The 12,130-nt window shown below is 35.6% G+C and overlaps 1 pseudogene; it reads left to right on the plus strand.

Annotated features, from left to right (window-relative positions):
* Positions 1 to 1,496: 1,496 nt before the first annotated feature.
* Positions 1,497 to 1,595, plus strand: LOC132301888 (small nucleolar RNA R71; annotated as a pseudogene).
* The last annotated feature ends 10,535 nt before the right edge of the window (positions 1,596 to 12,130 follow it).

Raw genomic sequence — 12,130 nt, forward strand, 5'->3', positions numbered from 1 at the left:
CCAATGACACAAGATGCGGTAGGTGAACCGGGGTCTTTGAACTTTGGAAGAGTGTTATGTTGTCAAATTGAGCTCACTTGCTCGGTTAAGACCACTTTCCTAGGTGCTTGGCTTTTGTTCTTCCTATTTTGGGTGCAAAGATCTTTTAAAAACTTGACATAAGCCGGAATTTGCTTGATTGCATCCAAAAGTGGAAGGTTAACCTTCATTTGCCTAAACAAAACAATGATTTCACTTGTCTTTGTCTTTTGCTTGTCAAGATAAATGGATCCTTTCAAGGCATTTGGAAATGGAGCTCTTGGATCAAAAAAAATTTCAAGATCCTTCTTTGAAGCATCATCAACACAAGAATTTTTCAAATCATGCTTTGATTCATCTTTCAAATCATTTTTGAACTCACTTTTTAAATCACTTTTTGACACTTTCTCATTTGAATGATCATACATATGCAATGAAGGAGGAATATGATAAGAAACGCGACGGGTGTCAACTTTGGGTTGCACCGGCTCACTCTCTTCATTGAACACACCTACTTGGTTGTCAATGATTCTCTAACTTCTTAAGGTTTTCACCGCATTGACATGCTCTATTATAGGACTTTCCAATGAGGAATGAGTCTCCACAACACATTGTTGCTTTAGTGGGGCATTCAAAGGCATTTTCCCCTTCTCTCTAGCATTTAAAGTACTAGCTATTTGCCCTACTTAGGTTTCTAGCTTAGCAATGCATTGAGAATGAGAATGAAGCAATTGAGTGTTCGCCTCTAGAGTGCCTAGAGCGGTCAAAACTTTCTCTTCAAAAGCGGGACTCCTAGAATTTCCTTGAGAATATGATGGATGATTAGGAAAATGATAATTAGGAAATTGATTTCCTTGTGATTGATATGGTCTATATCCTTGTAATCCTTGGTCTTGCATTCATGGCGGAACATACTTCCCCTGAAAACCACCTTGGGGAGGGTTTGAGCCTTCCCCTTGGCTTTTCCAAGAGAAATTCGGGTGATTCCTCCAGCTAGAATTATATTGATTGCCATAAGGATTGTTCCCTTGATTAACAAAAGTTGCATTGACTTGTTCATGATGCTCACTTTGCACATGTCCATGGGGACAATTGGAAGCAGAATGTAAAACACTTGAACAAGTCATACATGATTCATTGGATGCATGATAGGAATGGTTAGGGAAGGAAGATACTTGATTTACCGGTTTTGGTTGATCAAGAATTAATCAAACCTTTGAGATAAGGATTTCATCTCAGTGGCTATTTCATTGGAATGGTCAACTTGATGTAAGCCAACACTCTTCCTTCCACTTGAATTCCTACCATTCTTAGAAAATAAAGTTCGATGCAAAGAATTTTCACTCATGCTCTCATAAATACGCCACACGTCATCCTTATGCCTATCAATGTAAGAGCCACCCATGGAAGCATCAACCATGCCCTTGTAATTATCGAATAAACTCTCAAAGAAATATTAAACTAATTGCCATTTGGGCATGTCATGACGTGGACACTTCCTAAGGAATTCATTGAATCTTTCCCATGCCTCATGGAACATTTCCCTATCCCCATGTGAAAACTTTCAAATTGAGGTTCTCATGGTATTGGTCTTAGAAACCGGATAGTACTTCTTCAAGGACTTTTATTGCATTTCTACCCAAGAAGTTATTGAAAAAGGCCTAAGATTGTTAAGCTAATATTTTGCCTTGTCTTTAAGGGTGAATGGAAAAATTTTAAGCCTTAAGACCTCTTTCGGCATGTCCGTATATCTCACGGTGGAACATACTTTAAGAAACTTATCCAAATACTTATAAGGTTCTGCACTTGGAAGTCTATGATAGTTAGGAAGCATTTGAATGGTTTATGGTTTGATTTCATAGTGGTGTGCTCTAAATGGTGGCAATTGAATGCATGTGGGTGTATTTTCATTAGGCACATAATGATCTCTTAATGCAAGGGGAGGGTTAACAATTGGAGGTGTAACATGGGCACCTTGATTGCCTTGAACTATAGGAGGTTGTGGAACAAACATTGGCCTAGGCATTCCCAATGGAACTTGACCTTGTTGTTGTGGTGGGTGAATGAATAGCCTCAGCATGCCTAATGGTACTTGCATGTTATCATGATGCACATTGGGGTGGAGGATACCTTATTGGTTTATGTGACCTAGGTCCTCCACATGGTCCTCATTATGTACTTCCATTATAGAAGTAGAATGATTAAAATTAACCCTTCCCCTAGGTGTACGAACAATGGATTCTAAATTCAAATTAAGAGTGACAAGAGTAGGATTTAATGACCTTCGACCATACATGCACAAGCAAAACACAAACAAGTAACAAACAATCAACAATCACTTCACCTTCGCAACAATTCAACAATCAACAAACTTTCTCCACAAACAATGATCCCATACTCCCATGCTAGAAACAATATGCAAAGAACAATAAAATTGCCTCCACGTGGGCTCACGATTTATCTAACAATTGAAATACAAGCCTCTACGCAAGCCGATGATTTAACTAGAGATTGAGTTAAGAAAGAGCTCACAAAGGGTCTTTTAGCACTTCAATTCAATTTTCAATTTTAGCCTTGCAAATTTTTTTAGATTTTAGCTTCTTCCTTGCTTTTGCTTAGCTTCTTGCTTAAAATGCTCCTTTGCTCACCTTCTAGCTCAATGCACCTAGTCAAACAAGAACCAACACAATAAGTAGCCAAAATGAAAATGAAAATAAAGTAAAGACAGATCAAAAGAGTACTAATTCCTAATTGATTCCACAAATACGACGTTGCCTTCAATCAATCCCCGGCAACGGTGCCAAAAACTTGGTGTGCGTCAAGCACCAAAGCTTGCAAAGTGGACTAAGATGAGTGTGACCAAGTTTTACATTTATAATTTGCCACTACTACCTTTCACTAAAAATATACTTAGGGCTAGTAGGGATCGTCCCAAGGGATTGGTGGGTCGTATTAGGTTGTGGAATCGAGATTAGGGTTAGTAGGTCGAGTGATCAAAAGATTGGTTGGTGATTGAATTATATTAAGATGCAATTTAAACTAAAGTAAACAATTAAATGTAATAGAGAGAAAATAAGAGAGAGAGAGAGAGATCTTGGGGTTTAGAGATCACCACTAAGAATAACTTTTCTATACCCTTAATGAATGATTAATGAGGTGGAAAATATATATTGCAACAATAGTGTGTGTGTGCGGTTGTTTCAACAAGCATGGATGACTAATTAAGTATATATTGTCTAAGCAATATAGTGGATAGCATAATATATCAAACTAAGCCATTAATCCTTTCTTTAGGCTCACAATCCAAAACACATTACAAGGTTAGAGACATATGCTACTTGTTTTTTTAAGTATGGAACATCAAACAACAAGCATGGATTGTCCTCCCATTTAACATCTAAACTACAACTACACTACAATTAAACTAATGACATGAAATTAATCTAATTAAACTAAGGGAGAGGCACAATCCGTCAAGAAATGAGTATGAACCATCAAATAAACCACAAGAGCATTCTATTAAGCACTATGTCTTAACAATCTCTAGATCTATAGCATTAATACACATAAACATGCATCAATAACACAAAATCTAGAGACAAACACATGAACATCTATTCTAGCATACATAGACATATGGATAGAATAAAATGATCAATTGGAAACATTAAACCACACAAATCATTGACTAAACAAGATCTTTGTATACAAAAATGTCAAAACATATATCACAATACAAATCCCCTAAAAAATACATAAATCAGGATGTAGAAAGCATGCTTAGGGCTAACTCTAACCCCAAGAGGATGTCAAGCCACTCATGGATGGTGTCCTCCAACCCTCAAGGGCTAACTCTATGGTAGAAATTGCTCCTCTTCTTAGTTGATGGAAGAACTCCAAGCTTGTGTCTCTAGCCTCCTCTCTTATTTTCTTCCTCACAAAGAATATGATATGACAATTTTGTCAAAAGTCTTTTTTGTAAAAGTGGCTAATATTCCTTATATAGGTAGGTCAAATGTCACCCCCAATGACCTGGGCTCGTACACCAATATTCCTCCTAATGATTGGATATGAGACAACTTTTAATGAGTTGGAAATTGAATTTTCTCGCACTTGGGGAAGTTCGATCGATCGAACATTCTTTGAGATCGATCAAACATGGTTAAGATCGATCGAACTTAAGCTGGATTGGTCCTCTTTGGCGGCGCCTTTTTGGATAAAGACAAATTTAAGATATTTTGGAGATATTTTTGGAAAAAAGACAAAAGTGGTAGGTGTGGTGGTACAACTAGATAAGATGGAATCCTTTCGATCGATTAGAAGAAAGTTGGATCGATCGAACTTTGTGAGATCTTTGGATAAAGACAAAATAGTTCAGATCCATCTTGAAGTGCAAAAATCATTCAAAGTTGGATTGATCGAATATTTCCTGAGATCGATCAAACTTGCTGAATTTCCACCACATGCTTCCTTTTGCTCCAGATTCTCTCATTTCTTTGATTCATCTCAAGATTGCTTCAATTATGCTCTTATTTAGCTGAGTCAGCTTATTTTGGGGATAGGCACCTAAAAAGGGCAATAACACGAAATTAGTTTAAAATGGGAAAGTAAGATAGATAAAGGTCCTAGAATACCTAAGCTTAAGGGGTTTAAATGCGCATTTTTCAGCGCTCATCAAATATGATACAGTATTGAAAACATAAACTGAAGATTCTAATACAAGTCTAAAATCATGCTTTAAACATACTACCAATGTCAAACTCATGATTAAATTAATAATGCAAATGAAACAGAAAATAATGAAGTAAACTAATTAATTTCTCTAAGTTTCAAAACTCAATCAATGATCTCTAATTAACACTTGTTAAACAACATAGCATGGTCATTGCATATACCAATTCAAAAACATAATTAGGCCATTTGAACAATAAAATGGAATTTAATTAAATCATGATAATCAAATCCCTAAACTCTAAACAACATTAAATGGTCCCAAATTAACTACAAGTCCTAGTCATCACAAATATCAAGTTAAAACTTAATTAAGCCAATGGAACCTTTAAAATAGATTTTAATTAATCCTTTTAATTAAAATTTCTAGATTTTCATACTTATCCAAATGCTCTCAAATTAAAATATGTTAAAGAACATGCCAAGACTTAATTTAAAAGCATATCACAAGTTAATTTCATGCAAGGTACATCCATGAGAATTAAACTTTCACAAAAGAAAATTATTAAAATAAAAAGTGCAATTCTTATTTAAATAATTCCAATTTAATATATGTTAACAAACATATCAAAGCATAATTTATCATCATATCACAATTTAATTCTAAGTTATATACATCCTTGTAAATTAAATCTTATACAAAGAAATAAATATTACTAATTTTCTACATTTGATAGAAGGCATGCGAACAAGTTATTTAATCATGGAAAACACGCAATACAACACATACAAAATCCTAAAACATCCTCTACCTCAATTTGAGATGAAAATCTCAAAAGTCACCAAAATGAAAGCGCTCCAAATCCGACAAAACTTCGGGGTTTTGTCAGAGATAACACGATGAACATGAACCCAAAGGAAGCCCCTTTAAAATCATAACTTAACTTCAAATTTGAACTCAAGAAATGGCGAAAACGAGATTCCTATTTGTGGAATTGAAGGCCTCGCCAAGGCAAACATAAAACACTAAGGCACTATGACTTTTTACTAAAGGGAGGAAGCTCAAAAGAAGAGAGAAAAGGTGGCTGCCATGGAATCCGGCCAAGAGAGGGGAGAGGGAGAGTGAAATCTAATTTTTCAATTAAAGACCCCTTATTTATAGAAAAACACAAAAAGTGTCCCGAACGGGCCCTACCGGATCTGGAAAAGTGGAATTCACGCAGATGCGCTCAAACGGCAAAACTCCGTAAATGAAAATGAACCAAAATGAGAAAAGATGAACAACAGAATAAATGGCGTTGAAAATCGAGTCCCGAGAAGAGAGATATGCCTCGAACAAGTTCGGTAGCAACAAGGGCCATAAACCCTAAAAGTAAAGAAAAACAACCAGAAGAAAATCTTAAGTGAACACGACTCGACGAAAAGTGAAAATGAATTTTGTACAAGGATCCAGGCTCAAAACAAGTCATTTAGCAGTAACTTTCATTAATTGCATATTGGCCCCACCAAAAAGTGAAAACTAGACTAATAACCTAGAATGGAAATATCTTTCAAAACTATTTTCTTAGAAACCCCTGAAATAAAATATCTTCAAAAGAAATTTATGAAAAACATTCCAAGAAAACAAAATGTTCTTGAAAAATTGTACATCCATGCCCTTATGGACACTGGGAGCAACCAGAGTACTTTTCTACAAAAGTAAATATAAGTATTTTGTGGAAACCACTTAGAATGAAGATAAATGAAGTCAAAAACCAACTCTGAACACAAAAAGTGTGGCTATGACAACAAAGTGATAAATGAAGAAAAGACAAAATAGGAAAAAAGACGAAAAGTGAATAGTGTCCGAAAAATGAAAATGTGGAAATGACGTGGTCCTCAAAGAAAGTTGTCAATCCAAGGAAAAGATCTAGGAAATCATTCCAAAGCACTTGAGATGACACTAAGTGACAAGAAACCGAACTCAGAAAAGAAAAGATTAACGAAAAAAATATATATATATCCATGAAAATTTGAGAAAAGGAAAGGAAGGAAAATGACCGGGTCATTACAACCTATCCTCCTTAAAGGGATTTCATCCCCGAAATCTAGGACACACAAAGAGAAACGAACAAGATCGCAACAAGATCAAACCAAAGGACACACCATAAGGTGCTAATGGATAACTTTAAAAGCCTGAAGATCATCTGAAGGAACACAAAACCCAAGAACTAAGTGACACTTCCCAAATGAATCGATATATTAACCTAATGTCAATTACCAAGAGAATCCCAAGACAATGGCAGGTCAAATCAACACAAATGGTTAAGAATGATATAGCGGTAAGAATAATGACCAGAACCCGCCCACACTTACTCGTCAGTAAAGTAGCATGACAGTATAAGGCACTAATTCATAACATGCCCTTATCAGATCAACCCAGAAAGAAACTTTTCGATACAAATGACATCAATGTCAAAAATGATTATTACCAAAAGCACTACGGGAACCAAGCATCTACGAGAGTTGGGGTAGCTAATCCCAAAACCCAAACAACAATATCACTGGCACCGTTACGCTTCAGGCCTTAAATCGCTGATACTGGCGTATTAACGGCCCCTATATCTGAAAATGCAACTATAACAACAACACCAGTCCCGAATCCACAGCCTGACAAGTCTGTGCCCTCAAGCTAATGGATCGGACCCACAAAATTGAAAACCTAAGCACAAATCTGAAGTAGACCTACCGTAATGCTACATACAGAAAACAAAACACTAGGTCAAAATCCCTATAATGGATAGCTAAAATACTCAAATGAAAAGTCTACTACGTAACTCACTCTTGACAATCCTAACAACCAAGGTCACAAAACCCCAACCTAAGTGCAGGAAAGATGAAATAGTAAAACCAAATACTCACATAGTGGATACTCACAAAATTTAAGTGCCATAAATCAAATAATATCACAGTACTAAACACACAGTACACAAAAGGTAAACCAAATAAGCCACCTATCACATAAAGGTTAAACAAATAGTGACGCGCTATATACCACCAACAGCACAAACATGGTAAGTAGATACTGTATAAGTAACATATCATATACATTATCATACAATTACCACATAGTCACATATCCTAAACATGTTTCTAAGGTATGCCCGAAAACAATGGGGCTCATAAACATGTAAAAGTGATCATATAAATGGCAAGTTCGTAAAATCAACAGAAATGAGTGAAATGCCACTCAAAAAACACTATGCATAAAACATAAAACCGAACCTAGATGAGTACAATCTCTCACTAAGATGAAAGGAATCATCCCCTAAACTAAGATGCCAATAAGCTCTATAGGAATTCTACAGGATTCTACCAGAACCCTAACACAATACCCCAAGTCTCCAAAGACAAGGGAGAGTAATTAATCGCACCAGCGCAATTAATTACACGAAACCCCTCACATCACAACCGTAGCTCGTAAGAGCTGTCCAAGGCAACAAAAGAAGGATCCTAGGTCAACACACCTATCCAAATCCCGAAACCATCGCCCTAAAAAGGCAAGACATGAGAACCTCGCCCTGAGGTTCACAAGGCAACTTCCCAACTCTCTAAGGAAGGATTCAAGTCAGTCATGACTCATCGTCCCATGACGCTAGAAACAAAGACCTCAATGACATCACGATGTCAAGACCATTTCAAAGTCCTAAGAGATGACACCGACACCTCTAACACCACCATGATTACATCACAAAAAGATAAAAGAAAATGAGACGAAACGATGCCTCCGTGGCCTACGTCTCATCTCACTAGACGGAGACTACAACCCTACGCTCATGTGAGCCCTAACAAGAAAACCCTCCGTGAGTTAAGACTGTGACGTTATATACGTTAAAAGGAAACGAGATCAATAATAACACGAGTTATTATGATCGAATGTAACTCACACAATAAGTGCATCAAATAAATTGCACGTCAATGTATGCAACATACGGTCATGCTAAAGTAATCAAAAAAGGTTGTTTAAACAATTAAGCACTTAAGCAAACAAGCACACATGTCAAACAAAGATGTTTGTAAACATATAAGCATATAAGCATAACGACATGTCATAATAGCAGATGTGTTATCAAGAAACACATAAACATGTTACTACACCAAGACATGTTACCAAAGGCATGTGAATTTATCAAAGAACATCAACAGAAGCGTGATATGCACCTAAAGCCCATCGTCCAAGGTATTTAAACCTAGGAGCTCTGATACCACCTGTGACGGCCCTGGTTTTTAGGCCAATGCATCTTGTGATGAACAGAATGTAGATCCGATGACGAATCTAGAATGCGGAAGGAAAAGATGAAATAATGGTCTCTAAAGATATAATGCGTCTCTAAGAAACCAATGTGACACTCAATGAGGTTAGGGAACCCAAAGGAAACAAATGCGGAAGCGGCATTTCAAAAATGGACAAGAATGAACCTAGGGGAAAAAAGGTCATTTTCAAGATGAAAGTGGGTGCTATCGAGTAAACCATTGTAAAGACAACAAAAAATTAATAAAATTAGACTTAAAAATCACTTAATTCGGAGTCCGAAGGAAGAAGATATGGCTAACAAAAGAAAAAAGGGCAAAAAGGTCAAAATGAGCCAACCCAAGCACATCTAACCGGTTAGGAGACCTTCCTAACCGGTTAGAGGCAAAAAATCATGACCACAACACTGCCCATGTTCTTGTAACCGGTTACGAGAATCTGCCATTCGCGCACTTGCACTAAAAGTCAGCAAAAAGTTGACAAAAGGGGTTTTTCGGAAAAAAGATGGGTTTTTGAGGGCCGAGATGACAGTTTTTGGAAAAACAGAAAGAAGAAACCCCCCCCCCCCCCTTTCCTAAATTTGAGTTTTCTACTCGACCACCTGGGAGAAAACAAAAAAACTCGCTATAAAATGCCCAGAATGCCCCTCCATGAAATCACGTCATGAGGGTTAAAAAGCTGTTTAAATGCAAAACTGAAAGCTGAAATTCACGATGGAATTTCGGTACCAAGATGACATTTCCTGGAAAAACACAAAGAAGAAACCCTCCCTAAAATCATATTTTCTAAGTGACCATATCAAGATCGGAATTTGTTTTCAGAAGGAAAACCCTAAAATGACCCAAGTCCAGATTATGTAATAAAAATGCAAAATGAGCCCATATGAGGCTCATTTCACCAAAGAAGAAGTTTTTCATAAAATCGATCATGCACGCAAATGTAACTTACCTATTAGGACATGCTATAATGGTCTGTGATTTAAAAATATCGCCGATGCAAAATACAACCCCCCGACGGCCAAAATGACAAAAATGAAATTTGTAATGAAAACTTGGAACTCAAAATTATGAAATGGTTTCAAAATACCATTTGGCCCTTGGCCATACTTCATACACGATTAATGAATGCTAATGGATGAATTTCATACACAATGCACACTCGGTGCAAAATAGCATACTAAAACGTATGATTTTTCATAATTCTAATTAAAGGTAAGATTTAACATCCATGACATATTTGTAATTCCAAAAGAAGTTTGGCCCTTGGCCGAATGTCATATACATAAAATGAGAATCAAAAAGTGTGCTTTGGCATACATTACAAGTTTAGAATCAAATATACACATTTGACACGTAAGGCTAAAAATGGCATTTCAAGCCAATCTTTATAAAGAATGGAACCTTCAAGTCCACCAATCATCCAAGCATAATAAGAATCTAAACCTTGATTCCTGTATATGAAAAATATCTACAGTAACTTCGGGGTGAGTAACATAAAGCTACTAATAGGAAATGAGCATGTATTGACATAACATTTTACAATTTTATCACCTTAAGGTGAAACATGTTAAAGGGGCTCATGACACCTAACGAATATGTCAAGATGAGATTCAGGGAGCATCCTAAGCTACCCTAGATCATTTCTAGCATAAATCACATCATCCATGCAATTTCAATAACATAGGAACATGTTATACAGGGCAACAAGATATAGATTCTCTAAGTTATCAACATGAAATCTAAAATACGAAAACAACCAAAGTGGGTCGTGCCACCTAACGTCTATGTTTCAAGTAAATCTATAGGATCATTCTTAAGTCACATTTGAACAATATAGCGTCGATGTACTTAACAGCATCAAAGTTTACAATGATTCAATAAATATCATAAAACATGAATGTACTTAACAACATTAAAAACATGTTATGATTCATTCAAAATCATAATGCATAAATGTACTTAACAACATTAAATCACCAATAACCACAACCACAAGTCATAATTAAACATTGGTTGTCAACTTGGAATTTAATTCGAAATCAAATAGTGGAATACTTGGACATCAAATCGTAGAGTACCAAGACCTAAATGGCTATTCTGGGCACTAACCCGCTGGGAAGACCACCTTAGTGCACACTATCTCAAACGGGGAGAACTCATACCTCTCGCACTAGATCCAAACTCTAGCCATATCATAGTAACAATGTCCTAAGTGACTCCAAAATAAATAAGTTAACAACTTATGTATGAAATATACATAAATCACAAAACTACATTCGATGCACAAGTAGGTTGAACCCACACAATATATGCTCTAATTCCACAACTACTCTAGGATGACAATGTCGAATCTTCAGAGTGCGATTTGTTACACGCTATAACAACATCACATATCGAATCGTCAGTGTGCAATTTGTTACACGCTATAACAATATGATCCAATATTGAAAACATAAACTGAAGAATCTAATACAAGTCTAAAATCATGATTTAAACATACTACCATTGTCAAACTCATGATTAAATCAATAATGCAATAGAAATAGAAATTAATCAAGTAAACTAATTAATTTCGCTAAGTTTCAAACCTCAATCAATGATCTCTAATTAACACATGTTAAATAACATAGCATGGTCATTGCATATATCAATTCAAAAACTTAATTAGGCCATTTGAACAATAAAATGGAATCTAGTTAAATCATGATAATCAAATCCCTAAACTCTAAAACAACATCAAATAGTCTCAAATTAATATATGCTAGTATATAAGTCCTAGTCATCACAAATATCAAGTTAAAAATTTAATTAAGCCAATGGAACCTTTAAAATAGATTTTAATTAATCCTTTTAATTAAAATCTCTCGATTTTCATACTCATCCAAATGCTCTCGAATTAAAGTATGTTAAAGAACATGCTAAGACTTAATTTAAAAGAATATCACAAGTTAATTTCATGCAAGGTACATGCATGAGAATTAAACTTTCACAAAAGATAATTATTAAATAAAAAATGCAATTGTTATTCAAATAATTTTAATTTAATATATGTTAACAAACATATCAAAGCATAATTTATCATCATGCCACAATTCAATCCTAAGCTATATACATACTTGTAAATTAAATCTTATACAAAAAATAAATATTA

This window comes from Cornus florida, unplaced genomic scaffold (assembly GCF_030987335.1).
Source record: "Cornus florida cultivar Cherokee Brave unplaced genomic scaffold, ASM3098733v1 CherokeeBrave_3.0.0_Hap2_Chr03, whole genome shotgun sequence".
NCBI lineage: Eukaryota > Viridiplantae > Streptophyta > Magnoliopsida > Cornales > Cornaceae > Cornus > Cornus florida.